At 35.3% G+C, this 14,643-nt stretch overlaps 1 protein-coding gene and 1 long non-coding RNA gene across 2 annotated transcripts in view; one reads left to right on the forward strand and one right to left on the reverse strand.

Annotated features, from left to right (window-relative positions):
* Positions 1-14,643, reverse strand: part of kaznb (kazrin, periplakin interacting protein b) — a 162,564-nt gene that overhangs the window by 104,942 nt on the left and 42,979 nt on the right.
* Positions 13,084-14,643, forward strand: part of LOC147841806 (uncharacterized) — a 31,288-nt gene continuing 29,728 nt past the window's right edge. The window contains exon 1 of the long non-coding RNA XR_015502649.1: positions 13,084-13,359. This is a non-coding gene — a long non-coding RNA (uncharacterized LOC147841806). The remainder of the gene's footprint in view (positions 13,360-14,643) is intronic.

Consider the following 14,643-nt stretch of genomic DNA (forward strand, 5'->3'; position numbering starts at 1 on the left):
TAGTCACCTTGTTACAAACCTGTTTGAGTTGAAGATATTCTGAAGAAAGCTGGAAACCTGTGACCACTGACTTTCACAGTGTTTCTTTTCCCTACTATGGAAGTCAAGTGTCCAGATTTCTTTAAAATATCTTCTTTGAGCTTTAGCAGGAAAAAAAAAAGAAATTTATAAAGGATTAAAACCACTTTAGGGTGAGTAAACGAAGAGTACTTTTTTATTTTTAGATGAACTATCACTTTATAACTATCTATATTCTCACAAAAACAGGTATAACAGTTGCCTGCACCTTCATAAAGGCAACAATTAAAATTTCTTCATTTTGAGAAATGAATCTTACATCATTTCTCATTAAATTAAGTTTTTATTAATTCAATCCCCAGTGTACAGTTAAAGTCAGAATTATTAGGCCTCTTTTGATTTATTTTTTTTTTTTTAAATATTACCCAAATGATGTTTAACAGAGCAAGGAAACTTTCACAGCATGTCTGCTATTTTTTTTTCTTCTGTAGAAAGTCTTAATGTTTTACTTCGGCTAAAATAAAAGCAGTTTTAAATAAAAAATGATTAGCCTCTTTAAGCTATATATTTTTTAGAACAAACCATCATTATACAATAACTTGCCTAATTACCCTAATTGCCTAGTTAACCTAGTTAAGCCTTTTAATATCACTTTAAGCTGTATAGAAGTGTCTTGAAAAATATGTAGTATATTTACTGTAATCATGGCAAAGATAAAATAAATCAGTTAATAGAAATGAGTTATTAAAACTATTATGATTAGAAATGCGTTGAAAAAATCTTCCCTACGTTACACTGAAATTGGGGGAAAAAACAAACAAAAGGGCTAATAATTCTGACTTCAACTGTATGTAATTAACAAACAATGAACAAAATGTTTATTACAGTATTTGTTCATATTAGTAAGTTAATAAAAATACAGTTCTTTATTGTTAGTTCATGTTAGCTCCTTGTGGATTAATGCTAACAAGCATGAGTTATGATTTTAATTCGTCAGTAGTAAATGTAAAGTTTATATTAGTTCATGTTAGTAAATACATTACCTAATGAAACCTTATTGTGAAGTGTGACCATATTATTTCACTGTTTAGGTGAAGAGTGAGAGATAATTATGATCATTATTAGGGGTGGAAAAAACAAATTCAAAATACACATATGCAAAATGTATTTCCTAAAAACTAATAAAATTCATAGTAACTACCAGATAGTTAACCCCCCCTCCACAATGTTAAGTGCACCCTAGACCACACACACACACAGAAAACTGTCCTAAGTGTACATTTGAGATTTTCACATCATCTGAAACTGAATAAACAAGCTTTCTATTGATGTATGCATAGGCCAATGGAACAATTGATTGTTTTCAGTCACGTGAGATGTGCGAAGACCTGGCAGGCAAAACAATGGCTAGTAACGGCAGCTTATACAGGAATCTCCATAGAAACGTGCCACAATCCAGTCAGATTTCCTTCTTCTTCAAGCTATGAATGTTTGGATCACATGTCAACAGAACAAAACAAACACAAAGAGAGATAAACACAAACTATAATTTTGATAACTTGTGATCCATATAGATGTATTTGAATTTTTAAATCTGTCAGGTCCCTGCCAGAGCTCTAATTTGGAGATGTTGAAATACATCTTGTAGAGAAACTCCCAGTCTAATCCTCAGACTTTTATTAAAACAGAAAGCACATACATCAAATCCAGCACGTTCATCAAAGTTCATGAGAGATGTAGTGATGCCCAATTCAATATCCAATGTATGTCATCATTGCACCAACATGTAAATAAAGTGCAAAGGAAAAAAAGTTTTTCCACAGTCACAGTTTGTACTTTTTTTTTCTATAAGTGTACATGAAGACGTTACACCAATGAAGTCTTTGAAAACCCTGTAAAATAAGTTAAGCAACTAATTATGTGTCCCCATTAAAAGCAGTGTCTGTGCTTGTTGTGGCCTTGTTTTACATTCTTAGCATAGCTTTTAAAGAATTTCACACGGTTCTTCCATCATTTAACAGTGAAAGTATGTCCATTAAGCCACCACACATTCCTCAAATTGAACCCAGAAAGAAAACAGAAATGATTAGCCTAATTTAGGAAGGAATGAGCCGCTGATGTGTCAACACAGTCGTGAGGAGGACGAGATAAACTAGCGGGATGCAGGCATGCAGAAAGAACCCTGAGGAATGTGTCTGATGTCATAACACACGCCTTGAAGATAAATATTTTCTTATAATATAACATATCCACATGAGGGACTGCGTTGTGTCTAATGGCACTTTACTCACATGGAGAATACTGTCTTAGTTGCTAAGCAACGGTTACATAAAAAAACGCAAGCTTAAATCTGAATCCCCTTTGCACAGGAAAGTGTCTGGGGATAAAGAGGGGGAGGCTTCCTCTGTGTTTTAAGAAGATGGAGCGAAGATGAACACAGAGAACAATTAATTATAGGTGGAACAATCTCATACAATTACAGTGCTTGCAAGGCATCACAGTATTGATAGTCCCTCATCTTTCATCTTCATCTTCTCTATAAATGTCTACAGTTAATTTACCCTTGACTTCTTAACAGATTTGATTAAAACTTTGTTTTGTGGGTGTAGGGAGGTCTCAGCTGTGCTGTTTTAGAGTGCTGAATATTGAATATTGTACATAACAGAAACAGATTAGAGTGATTTATTTAAAGATTATGCATTCTTAAAAACAACAGTTCCAAAAGAGGATTTTTGCAGGAATGTCAGAACCATTTTGAGTTCTTTAAAGAACCTTCATTCATTCATTTTGCTTCAGTTTAGTCCCTTATTTATCAGGGGTCACCACAGCAGAATGAACCGCTAACTATTCCAGCTTATGTTTTACACATATGAATGCTCTTCCAGCTGCAACATAATACTGGGAAACACCCATACACACTCTCATTCACACACACACACACTATGGTCAATTTTGTTTACCCAATTCACCGATAAGGAATGTCTTTGGACTGTGGGGGAAACTGGAGCACCCACATGAACATGAAGAGAACATAGAAAGCTGGCACTTAAACCAGTGACCTTCTTGCTGTGAGGCCATGCAAACCATTGAGCCAGTGCCATCCTCTTTAAAGAACCTTTCACTTCATTTGTTTCTTAGCATGAAGAATCTTTTAATAATCTCAAAAACCTTTTGTGGAATGTAAACATTGTTGTTAAAGATTCTTCTTGGAACAACTGATGACAATAAAGAACCTTTTTTAAAGTGTGTGTCATAATATCTGTGAACATATGTATTAAACAATGAACTTAAGTATTTAAAGGTTAAAAGTCACTACATAGAACATTACATGTTGAATATAGTTCAGCGGTACAAGAGAGGATAACAATAAGTGCGACATTTTAATCGCTGCTAATTATTTTAATCGCTTCCAATCCCCTATAATCACTGCACACATTAAAAACCAGGCTTAGAAATTCATTTCTCCATAAAGAGGCAATATTTTAATATGAATATAATAATGTTAAATACATTTTTAAATAAAATAAATAATAAATATGATACATTTTAAAAACAAAATTAAATAATTTATCTCATTATAAAATAATTTTAGTGACAATAAGAAATGTTTAAATAAAATCAAATAAGCAAAAAAAAAAAAAACGTATATTGTAACTTTACTGACACTGATTACAATATAATTACATTTTTTAGTCATGAAAATTTTAAAGTCTTGTAATTACCTCCAGTAATTTGAATGAGCGCCATAAAAATGGTTAATAAAAAATAAAACTAATCTTTCTCATTTTGACACATCTAGTTCTGCCAGCTCCTGACCTACAGTAAAGTAAGAATGAAGGTGACATCCAAAGCCATTCTGTCATTTCCCCACTAGCAAGAATTGCTGGTGTCAGATGCCCTGATTCTGCTGAGCAGTTTAAAATGATGTCCTGAAATCTGCGAGGGCACAACCGAAAAAACCACAGCACCCTCTCTCACACACAGAACACATCCCACAGCAGCTAAAACGTTAATCGCAGACAAATTCCACTGCACTAAGTGGGACAATGCACATCTGGTGGGCGAAAGCCTGTGGATTATAGTCTCCACTTGATGCTAAAGCTAACATCCTTAGCAGTTCTTAAAGCACCGTGTGAACTACAGAAGCATGTTAATTCAGTTTACCTTGTGCTAGATCCTCCTCATCCTTGTCCCAGGGCACACAGCCAGGCCAGCGCATGCTGTCCTCCATCCAAAACCAAGATGACGCCAAGTTCGCCCTCTGCATCCTTGTGTAACTTTACCTAACTAAGGCTGCGGACTCAGAAATCTCAGTATTGACCCATTGAGCGGTGCTCCAGCAGCTGGTGCAGTCCCTCCCCTTCCCCCTTTACTCACTGGGACAGTTTCTCGCCCTGCCCCGGAAATGGGCTGCATAGCAGATGGTTTGACTCTCTCTCTCATTGTCTTTGGCTATGTTTACACCGCTGCATTTGTGATGTTTTAAAATGAAAATGATCCTCATCCACAATGTTTCCGCTGGATATCAAAAAAGATCTCCATCCACCCAACGCAAAGCTAAAATTAGCTATTAATTCCTGTAAAGGTTTGTAAGTATCAGTACAAATGCTCAAATGAGTGCAATTGAGAAGTTATTCTTAAGATTTATACTTAATTAAGTAGTTTAAAAATGTGTACTTGATTAGATTTTTAGTGATGTATCAGTACTCTTTCTTCACCATTTTCCTTCAACCTAAAGTCACTACTTTAGTGTACTGTACATGTTAATTTTTTTCTTGTCTATATTGAGTCACTACATTTGACTCAATTCATGAAACACACTGAAATTCATACTGAAATTTAAACTGAAATCTACAGCAAATTTAAAAATAGTACTGAAATAAAAAAAATAAATATAAAAATGCAAAACTATAATAACTTTGGCCAGCATAACAAAAATATAAATAAATAAATAAATAAATAAATAAATACATAAATAAATAAATACACTCATGGAATGAACTAAAACTAAACTGAACAAAACTACAGCAAATGTAAAAATAGTGTCAAAATAAAGAAATAAATAAAAAAAATGCAAAGCTATAACAACTTTGGCCAGCATAACAAATAATAATAATAATAATAATAATAATAATAATAAAATAAAATAAATAAATAAAAACACTGATTGAATGAACTAAAACTAAATTGAAATCTACAACACATTTAAACATAACATTAAAATAAAATAAATAAATGTAAAAATGCAAAACTATAATAACTTTGGCCAGCATAACAATAAATAAATAAATAAATGAAACTAACAAGGGCGACGTAGAGGCGCAGTAGGTAGCGCTGTCGCCTCACAGCAAGAAGGTCGCTGGGTCGCTGGTTTGAACTTCGGCTCGGATTGGCTCAGTCGGCATTTCTGAGTGGAGTTTGCATGTTCTCACTGCGTTTGCGTGGGTTTCCTCCAAGTGCTCCGGTTGCCCCCACAGTACAAAGACTGTGAATTGTGTAGGCTAAACTGTCAGTAGTGTGTGTGTGTGTGTATGAATGAGTGTGTGTGGATGTTTCCTAGAGATGGGTTGCGGGCATCCGCTGAGTAAAAACATGCTGGATAAGTTGGCGGTTCATTTCGCTGTGGCAACACCGGATTAATAAAGGGACTAAACCGACAAGAAAATTAAAGAATGAATGAAACTAACAAGATTATTAATGGAATGAACTAAAATTAAACTGAAATGAACAGTAAATGTGATATATGTGAAATAGTTTCCAAATAAAGAAATAAATGTAAAAATGTAAAGCTATAACAACCTTGGCCAGCATACAAATAAATAAATAAATAAATAAATAAATAAATAAATAAATAAATAAATATGATTGTGCAGTGGGTTGTGCTGTCGCCTCACAGCAAGAAGGTTGCTGGTTCGTAATGTATGTGTGTGAATGAAAGTGTATGGGTGTTTTCCAGTGATAGGTTGCAGCTGGAAAGGCATCCCCTGTGTAAAACGTGCTGGATAAGTTGGCGGTTCATTCTACTGTGGTGACTCCTGATTAATAAAGGGATTAAGCCAAAATGAAAATGATGAAAACAGTCATGTAATGAACAAAAATTAAAGTGAATTGTAGAGCAAATTTAAAAATAGTGTTAAAATAAATAAATAAAATAAAAAGATGTGGTGGCATAGAGGGTAGCGCTGTTGCCTCACAGTAACAAGGTCGCTGGTTCAAACCTCAGCTGGGTCAGTTGGCATTTCTGTGTGGAGTTTGCTCTCCACATGTTTGTGTGGGTTTCCTCCGGGTGTTCTGGTTTCCCCCACAGTCCAAAGACATGCGCTATAGGTGAATTGAGTAAGCTAAATTGTCAGTAGTGTATGTGCGTAAATGAGAGTATATGTGTGTTTTCCAGTGATGGGCTGCAGCTGGAAGGGCATCAGCTGTGTAAAACATATGCTGGATAAGTTGGTGTTTCATACCACTGTGGTGACCCTGATTAAAAAAGGGACTATGCCAAAAAGAAAATGAATGAATAAATAAGAATAAATAAATGCTTTACATTAATTACTTCAGTGTTTCTCAACCACATTCCATCAGAACAACAAGCACTGCATGTTTTGGATGTCTCATTTGTCTGTCAAACCCATTCCAGGTCTTGGAAAATGTGTAGGGCTGGTGGTCCTTCAGGAACGTAGCTGAGAAACACTGGATTACTTGATGCATTGATTGAAGTAGAAGAATTATCATTATGAAAAAATGCATCAGACAGACCAACCTCAAATACGAATGCTGTATAAGTGAAGCAAATATGTACAGTGTGGAACATTAAAAATATCCAGGAAGATGCATAATCAATACACACAATGACTGTTTAGAATGCATGTCACTGATGAGAAGATGAAGAATGCAAATGAATATTTTTTTAAAAACAAAGCTTGATTCAGGGCTATGATATTTTGTGTGCATTTGAGATGATCAGGCCTCATTTAACATTTTGTCATTAAAACAGGGAAAAATGTAAATACTCAATAATACAACTGTAAAAATAGAATCAGTCGAACAATGGACAAGGTCCTGGCAGAAAATTACCAGTATACATTATCTTTATACATACATAAAACACTCACTCACTCACTCACTCACTCACTCACTCACTCACTCACTCACTCACTCACTCACTCACTCACTCACTCACTCACTCACTCAATCAATCAATCAATCAATCAATCAATCAATCAATCAATCAATCAAATCAACCAATCAATCAATCAATTAATCAATCGATCAATCAATCCAACACCATCTTTTAATTAAGATCATTTATTAATCAAGGTAAAACATTAACACAAAATGTCTGCAAGTACTATTATCCAACTTTTTGATGTAATTTTTTTTTTATGTGAGACATCATTAATACTTTACACATCTGTAACACTCATCATGAAAACAAAACAAAATGGCAAAATATATAAAGTTTTTTGGTCCATCTTCACTGAGTACTGTGAATGATAGATTTAACTGCAGCAAAAGCTGTGGGTTTTAAAATAAAAATGCACAAGCGTAAGTGTAGCCTTTGTCTTACTGAACCCTCCCATTAAACTTTAATCACAACCACTTACCGTGCGGCAATGTCAAAAATATGTGATATGCACGCAAGTAATAGCTTTGAAGTACCATAGCTAAAGTGTGACTGATCTAATACTACTAGCCTAGACAGAGTGCCTTTGATATCTCGATTAGAGGAAAGAGCATCCGTGAAAATGCCACAAACAAACATCTCAGCAGTTCGTGAGTTTGGAGATGCAGCTTTAATGTTTGTGTGGGGTCACTTGTGTTTCCGGAGATTACTACAGCGAATGAGATTTGAACATTTTGTTTAATGTAGGACTGCCAGTAGCTTGTTTTACGCTCTTTCTGAATTGAATTATAAAATGTGACTTTTACACCAACACAACTCATCAGTGCTTTGATGTCTTTACAATACACCTTGTTTACAGTGATATAAAGTTATGACTTATAGATATACTTAAAATACTGTGAGAAGTTCTTCTCAGGAATTGTACTTTATAAGTCGTTTAAAATTGTGTACTTTTACTTGAATATATTTTCAGTGCTGTATCAATACTTTTACTGCACTAATTTATTTGTTCTTGTCTACTGTGATTGGCTAAGTAGAATAATCAGTCCTGTGATTCCCATCCATCCAATCAAATTATGCATAGTCAAATCACATCAGATAGACTGAGCTCAAAACATTGATGCTTCATAAATGCAGCAAGGATGTACAGTGTGGAAGCACTAAAAGTGTCCAAAAACACGCAAAATCATTACACGCAGTCACCAAGAGACGGTTTAGACAGCATGTCACTGATAAAAAGATGAAGAATGTCTATTGTATGATGACTGAAATCAACAAATGCCGTTACCCAAAAACTAAATGCACTACAGAATGTTACGTTTTCAAATACATGCACAAATTGCATATATTCTATCAGTGCTGTAGGAAGTTTGCAGCACCAACTGTTGGACACAAGTAGCTTGTTTTACAGCATTTTACAGCATTTTAGAATGAAAACGATCCACGTCCACACTGACGTTTCACCCAGAGTTTTTGAACAACTCTCTGTCCACACTATAACGCTGAAAACGCACATCACGTGATCATACATACACTCTGGCATGCACTGCTGCGTATGGGCGTGTCTGAGCTCCAGGCGAGTGCTTTGAGAACATCTACCTAGATGAGAGCTGTGCACGTTGGACTGTTCATCAAAGATCTACCGCTAATCTAATCACACTATATTTGATAAACGTGATATATTCTCAGATTTTGGTCTTTTGAATCTATTTCTTGTTTTCAGGTAACGTGTTTTGGCGGAGCCAAAAGATAATATATTATATCTTTGTAATATATTACAAAGATATAATATATTAATCTATGTAACCACGTACACTGATTCTGCACATCTGACTAATTGATTGTATTTATTTCCTATAATATGTGAACGTATTGTACGTTATACTTTTATAATGGCCATTATTGGTTATTAAAACAGATATTCAGCAAAAAAGACAGGGCATGTTTCGTATTTTCAATGAAAATGAAAGGCAGTTATGTAGTAGGCTCCACTTTGTTATAAACATGCATACAGTGAAGATTACCATTTTATAAATATGCAGCTACATGACGCCTCAACATTTTTAGTGTCTGTTAAGTTGATAATAACAAAATGAAAAGGCAGTTCCTTATATCATGTTTCAATTTTATTGTTAACATACTGAAACAACGTAGCCAGGGTGATTCAAATGAGGTTATAAAGTAGACTGATCCCTTTGAAGATTTACCCAATTTGTCCTCTGGAGTTTTTTTTTTTCCATATCAAACTTGCAAAGTCTGAACAAGGTAAGGATGCAAGACTAAACCGTGTGTAGGCTACTTAATATTGAGGAAAAAGTTCCAATCAGATAGGCAAGTGTCTGTAGCCCCGCCTCCATTTTCAGATGTCTCCGTTTTCCCCCATCCACACTAACACCATGGTAGTTTGGACGGAAGGCATAACCGCAGCAAAACATGCATTTTAAAACTAAAACTTATTAGTGTAAACACGGCCTTAGTCGGGGTTCAAAATGCGTAAGCTAAGTGTTAGCTTATTGAAGCTTGACAGCTTGACTTTTGCCACTTAGGTTACACAGATTTTGCTCCGCATGTAAGCGCAACAATTTGTCTTTTCTGTTCAGTCTATTATAGGTGCATTTATTAATGTTAAAATTTATTTTTCATAAATGCCAAATAATTAGGTTTAATTAGAAACACTGTAAAAAATGCCACAAATGTAAGCTACATTTTTAATTTGAAGGTATTGACCTTATTCTCCAATGGGGAGGTTCCAAGTTTTTGTGATTGTTTTAGAACTTCCAATTCAGTTGCCAATGGGAGAAATATCTAGGAATAATAAACATCAGAAAATGGTCAAACTACTTGCTCTTCAAGTATGCTCAGGACTATACAGACAAAGCAGAATAATTCATTCATTAATTTTCTTTTCGGCTTAGTACCTTTATTAATCTGGGGTCGCCACAGTGGAATGAACCGCCAACTTATCCAGCATATGTTTTATGCAGCGGATGCCCTTCCAGCTGCAATCCCTCACTGGGAAACAACCATACATACTCAATCACATTCATACATTACAGACAATTTAGCTTACCCAATTCACCTGTACCGCATGTCTTTGGATCGGTGGGGGAAACCGGAGAACATGCAAACTCCACACAGAAATGCCAACTGACCAAGTCGAGCCTCGAACCAGCGACCTTCTTGCTGACAGCACTACCTACTGCACCACCCCGTCGCCCCAAGCAGAATAATATAATAGGAAAATATCAGTTTGCAACATCAAGCAGCATGATGAGCTGTTTTTAACATCTATAATGAATGGAAGTGAATGAGACTGGAAGACTCGAGCCAAAAAGATTCAAATGGCTTCGTATGCAAAGAATAACTTTTACTATACCTGAACTGCATTTTTTTGCCAAGTAATGGCATTTTAACTTTAGAATGATTTTTCTGTACTATTTCCAGCTCTGCTTATTGAGCAAAACTAACATTTTTGACATTAGACCGATAATTTTAAGTGGATAAATTATTTACTTTCTCTGCTTTGATTGTGAGTAAGAACAGGTTTATTTATTATTTATGTACTTTAAATGCTTTTAGAAAGTGTTTTTATATTCTGTTTGGTTTTAGAATAATTAAATGCATGCAGAAAAACTACAGAATTGCTGACCGCAGACGATGTTCACCAGCGCCTGACACCATGTCAGCCATGGTATTGGCTTGTCCATCATTAATTGTTGAGATTCATAACTTTTTATACTAGCCTGCACTAAATGCTAACTCAGCTGTGCATGTTCATAAAATATGCTTGCAAGTTTCAGTGACAGAATATGAGAGCAAAGAGCGGTGTAAAAGAAGGGAGAGATGAAGTAATTCAAGGGCACACATAAAGCTCTCAGTCTGGCACAGCATGTCCATGTCATTCCTCTGCAGCAGGGCTTAATAGAGTCCAGATGGGCTTCTCCTCACTTGGGTTGTTGAGATCATGTCAAATCAAGCAGTCGTAAAATTTCCAGTAATCCTCAACAGGCGTTGGCCTTCACAGTTTGCCTGTAGTTGCTGGACTTCCACACCCTGGACATGTCCTGAGCCAAACTAATACAGGGTCATGTCAAGAGTCAACCAGTGCTGGAGCTCCAGTGGTCAGTAGCTGCTTTAGGGCTCCAGGAGAGAAGAACCAGCATTTAAGCCAGTACCAGTACAGTATAAAGGTCTTGCACACTGAAGTCCGAAATTTAGTATTTGCGATTTTTTCTTATTTATTTATTTCACAAATATATAAAATGCAAAACATTTCGGTGTCAGTTCAAGCAGGGATACTTGGTTCTCCTCTCCTCTCCAAAGTAGAAAAAGAAGGAGGAATAGACTATATACTGCATTGAGAGGATAGAGAGTTCAGCTCATTATCAAAGAGCTGCGCTACGATTATCCCAAAATGCTTCACACATTCATGTATGTGAATCCTGAACAGAGACTAGCAGTACCTTAGACATTATCATAGATGGCAGCCGCATTGACGTGTTGAAGGACCGAAAGCGAACCATGCTTTCTATTACAATGTCTCTAGGCCAGTGGTTCCCAACCTTTTTCTCTGGGGCCCCCCCATGAGCAAATACAAACATTGGAGCCCCCCCACCATATAAATACACACGCACGCACACACATACGTATATATATTTACACATATATACACATATATATATTTACTGTATGTGTGTGTTTATGTGTATTTAGATAGGCTTTGTCTTATCTTTTCTTCGCCTCTGAAGAATCATTGCATTGACGTTTCTCTGCCATTTTTGTTTTGATTTTGCCTTTACGAGAAGTTGGACAAGCACATTGCGCAAGTGAGCAAAATGTGAAAAATAATTTAAAGTTATTTATTTTAATTATTTTTACTATTATGTTGGAATTTTAAGCATGTGTGTTGATTTTTTTTTTTGGTACTTAAAAATACATATATAATAGTAGGGCTGATTTTGGGAAAAATCATAATCACAATTACTTTGGTCATAATTGTAATCACAATTATTCAAAACGATTATCAGTTAAAGTCAAAATTATTAGCGCTGCTGAGAATTTTTTTTTTTATAAATATTTCCCAAATTATGTTTAACAGAACAATGAATTTAACAGTATTTTCTCTAATATTTTTTTTTTCTTCTAGGCTTATTTGTTTTATTTTAGCTAGAATAAAAGCAGGTTTAAATATTTTGAAACCTATTTTAAGGTCAATATTATTAGCCCCCTTAAGCAATATATATTTTTGACTGTCTGCAGAAGAAACTACTGTTATACAATGACTTGCCTAATTACCCTAATTAAGCCTTTGAATTGCACTTTAATTTAAATGGTTGTATTTTGAAAAAATATCTAGTAAAATATTATGTGCTGTCATCATAGCAAAGATAAAAGAAATCAGTAATTAGACATGATATATCAACACTATTATGTTCAGAAATAAGTTTAAAAAAAACTGGGAGAAATTGGGAGGAAAAGGGTTGCTAATATTTAGGAGGGCTAATAATTCTGACTTCAAGTGTATACACACAGGTATTTTCCACCCTGCAAAGGAAAGAGAAATAAATACAATAGAATAAAAATATAAAACAAACTGTGCTTTAAGCATCTCCACTGTAAGAAAAACACTTTAGCTACAAAAATCCTTCAGTCAAGAGCAGAGAAACATTTTCTCCTTGTTTGATTAATCATAAAAACAGGCGGCAGCAGGAATATTTCTCGCTGTCTCTTTAATGGTTTCTCTTTCACGTCTTTTGAACCTCAACTCGTTTGTTTATTACACAAATGAGGGTTAATATAAATAATCACTAAACACCGCGTTTTGACACCTATTTGACCATGAAAGCGCTCACGTTAAGATGACTTTAGATGTCTGCGCTCCTCTGCTCGTCTCAGTGTGCGAATGCTGACCGGCCGCATGCTTCTGACTGCGTGTGCGTGTAGCACACACACACATAGGCACGCGGTCTTTCGCAACACGTGTACAACTGGAAAGGGGGCGGTATATGATGCATATAATCGTTTATCTTGATTAATGCTTTTTTATAATTGTTTGAAATCGAAATCGCATTTTGGATTAATTGTACAGCCCTATATAATAGTGGAGCATTTTTATGCCTTTTTCTACCTCAACACTTATCCTCTCCCGCGCCCCCCTTGTGAACTCTGGCGCCCCCCTTAGGGGGGCGCGGACCCCAGGTTGGGAACCACTGCTCTAGGCAGTATGTTAAATGTATTGACAGACAGACAGACAGACAGACAGACAGACAGACAGACAGACAGACACACAGACACACACACACACACACACACACACACACACACACACACACACACACACACAAAGCAGCAACAGGGGAGAAGTGCACCAGTCACATGATCACGCAGTAGGGGTTCTCAACTGTACGCCACATTCTGTCCTTATTTTATGCTCTATGTTTGTCATAAAGTTATCTGTAGCTCAAATGACAAGCTTTTCGCTTGCACGGTGGTTCGTTTAAATAATTTTATGACAGACGAAAGTTTTGGAGGCAGTGTGTCAACATAATTGACTCAACGTGAGGTCGAATTAATTTTTCAATGTGTAAAAATTACGGGTGAAAATTTCGGATTCAGTGTGCAATAACCTTAAGCCTGTAAGGGGACTTATGGATACTTATCGTCAACACATATTGCTGTAAATTAAGTTATAACAAATTAACTTTACAAGTAAATTGAATTTATATTAAATTAAACTGTTTTAAGTTTAAGTTTTTGTGACTTCATTCTACAAACCTACATTCTACCATGATTACATAAGACACTAGAATGTAATTCTGTGGAACAATAGTTTATTATTAATATTTTAAAATTAGTCAGTGATATTTACATAATTATTCATTTGATGAAAAAATGATTAAAAAGGGCAAGTGCTCAGTTCATTCCAGGATGAATGTCTTTCTTCTATGAAACATACTATAAACATACTAGAATAAACTAAGAATGTTATCTGTGTATTTTTTATATGAAGAGTTTAGATGCAAAAACTGTCTGAAAATTTTCATCTAAATTAGCATTTTTCTCAGAATGTTGTGTTTAGTTTCAGTAATTGTACTCTTGGTCCAAAAAGGTTTTTGCATCTGAACTCTTCATATACAATTAAAGGTCAATTGGAATGTTGTTTTGAGTCTTGAACTTTTTACAGCTCTTCAAGTTAGTCGTGTGCAAAAGTTGAGTTTAACAAATCTGAAATGGCATGTGGTTGACAGTGTCCTTATGAATCCTTTTAAAACAGGTTGCGTGTTTCACATTTTGCTGCTTGCAGGGCGTCTGTCTGGTTATTCCTAACTGATGTGATATTAAAAGTTTGGATAAATGCTTTCTGAATTCCATCCAGACAATTAGAGTGAGTGAAAGTTCAAGTGTTTTAGTGAGGTGTTAACTATAATATCTAAATCCAGAAAGTTGTCCAACTTAATCTCAAGTTCATGAAGAATACAAACTCAAGTGCAGGGAAGAATAAGAAA

This window comes from Danio rerio, chromosome 11 (assembly GCF_052040795.2).
Source record: "Danio rerio strain M-AB ecotype USA chromosome 11, GRCz13ab, whole genome shotgun sequence".
Classification (NCBI taxonomy): Eukaryota; Metazoa; Chordata; class Actinopteri; order Cypriniformes; family Danionidae; genus Danio; species Danio rerio.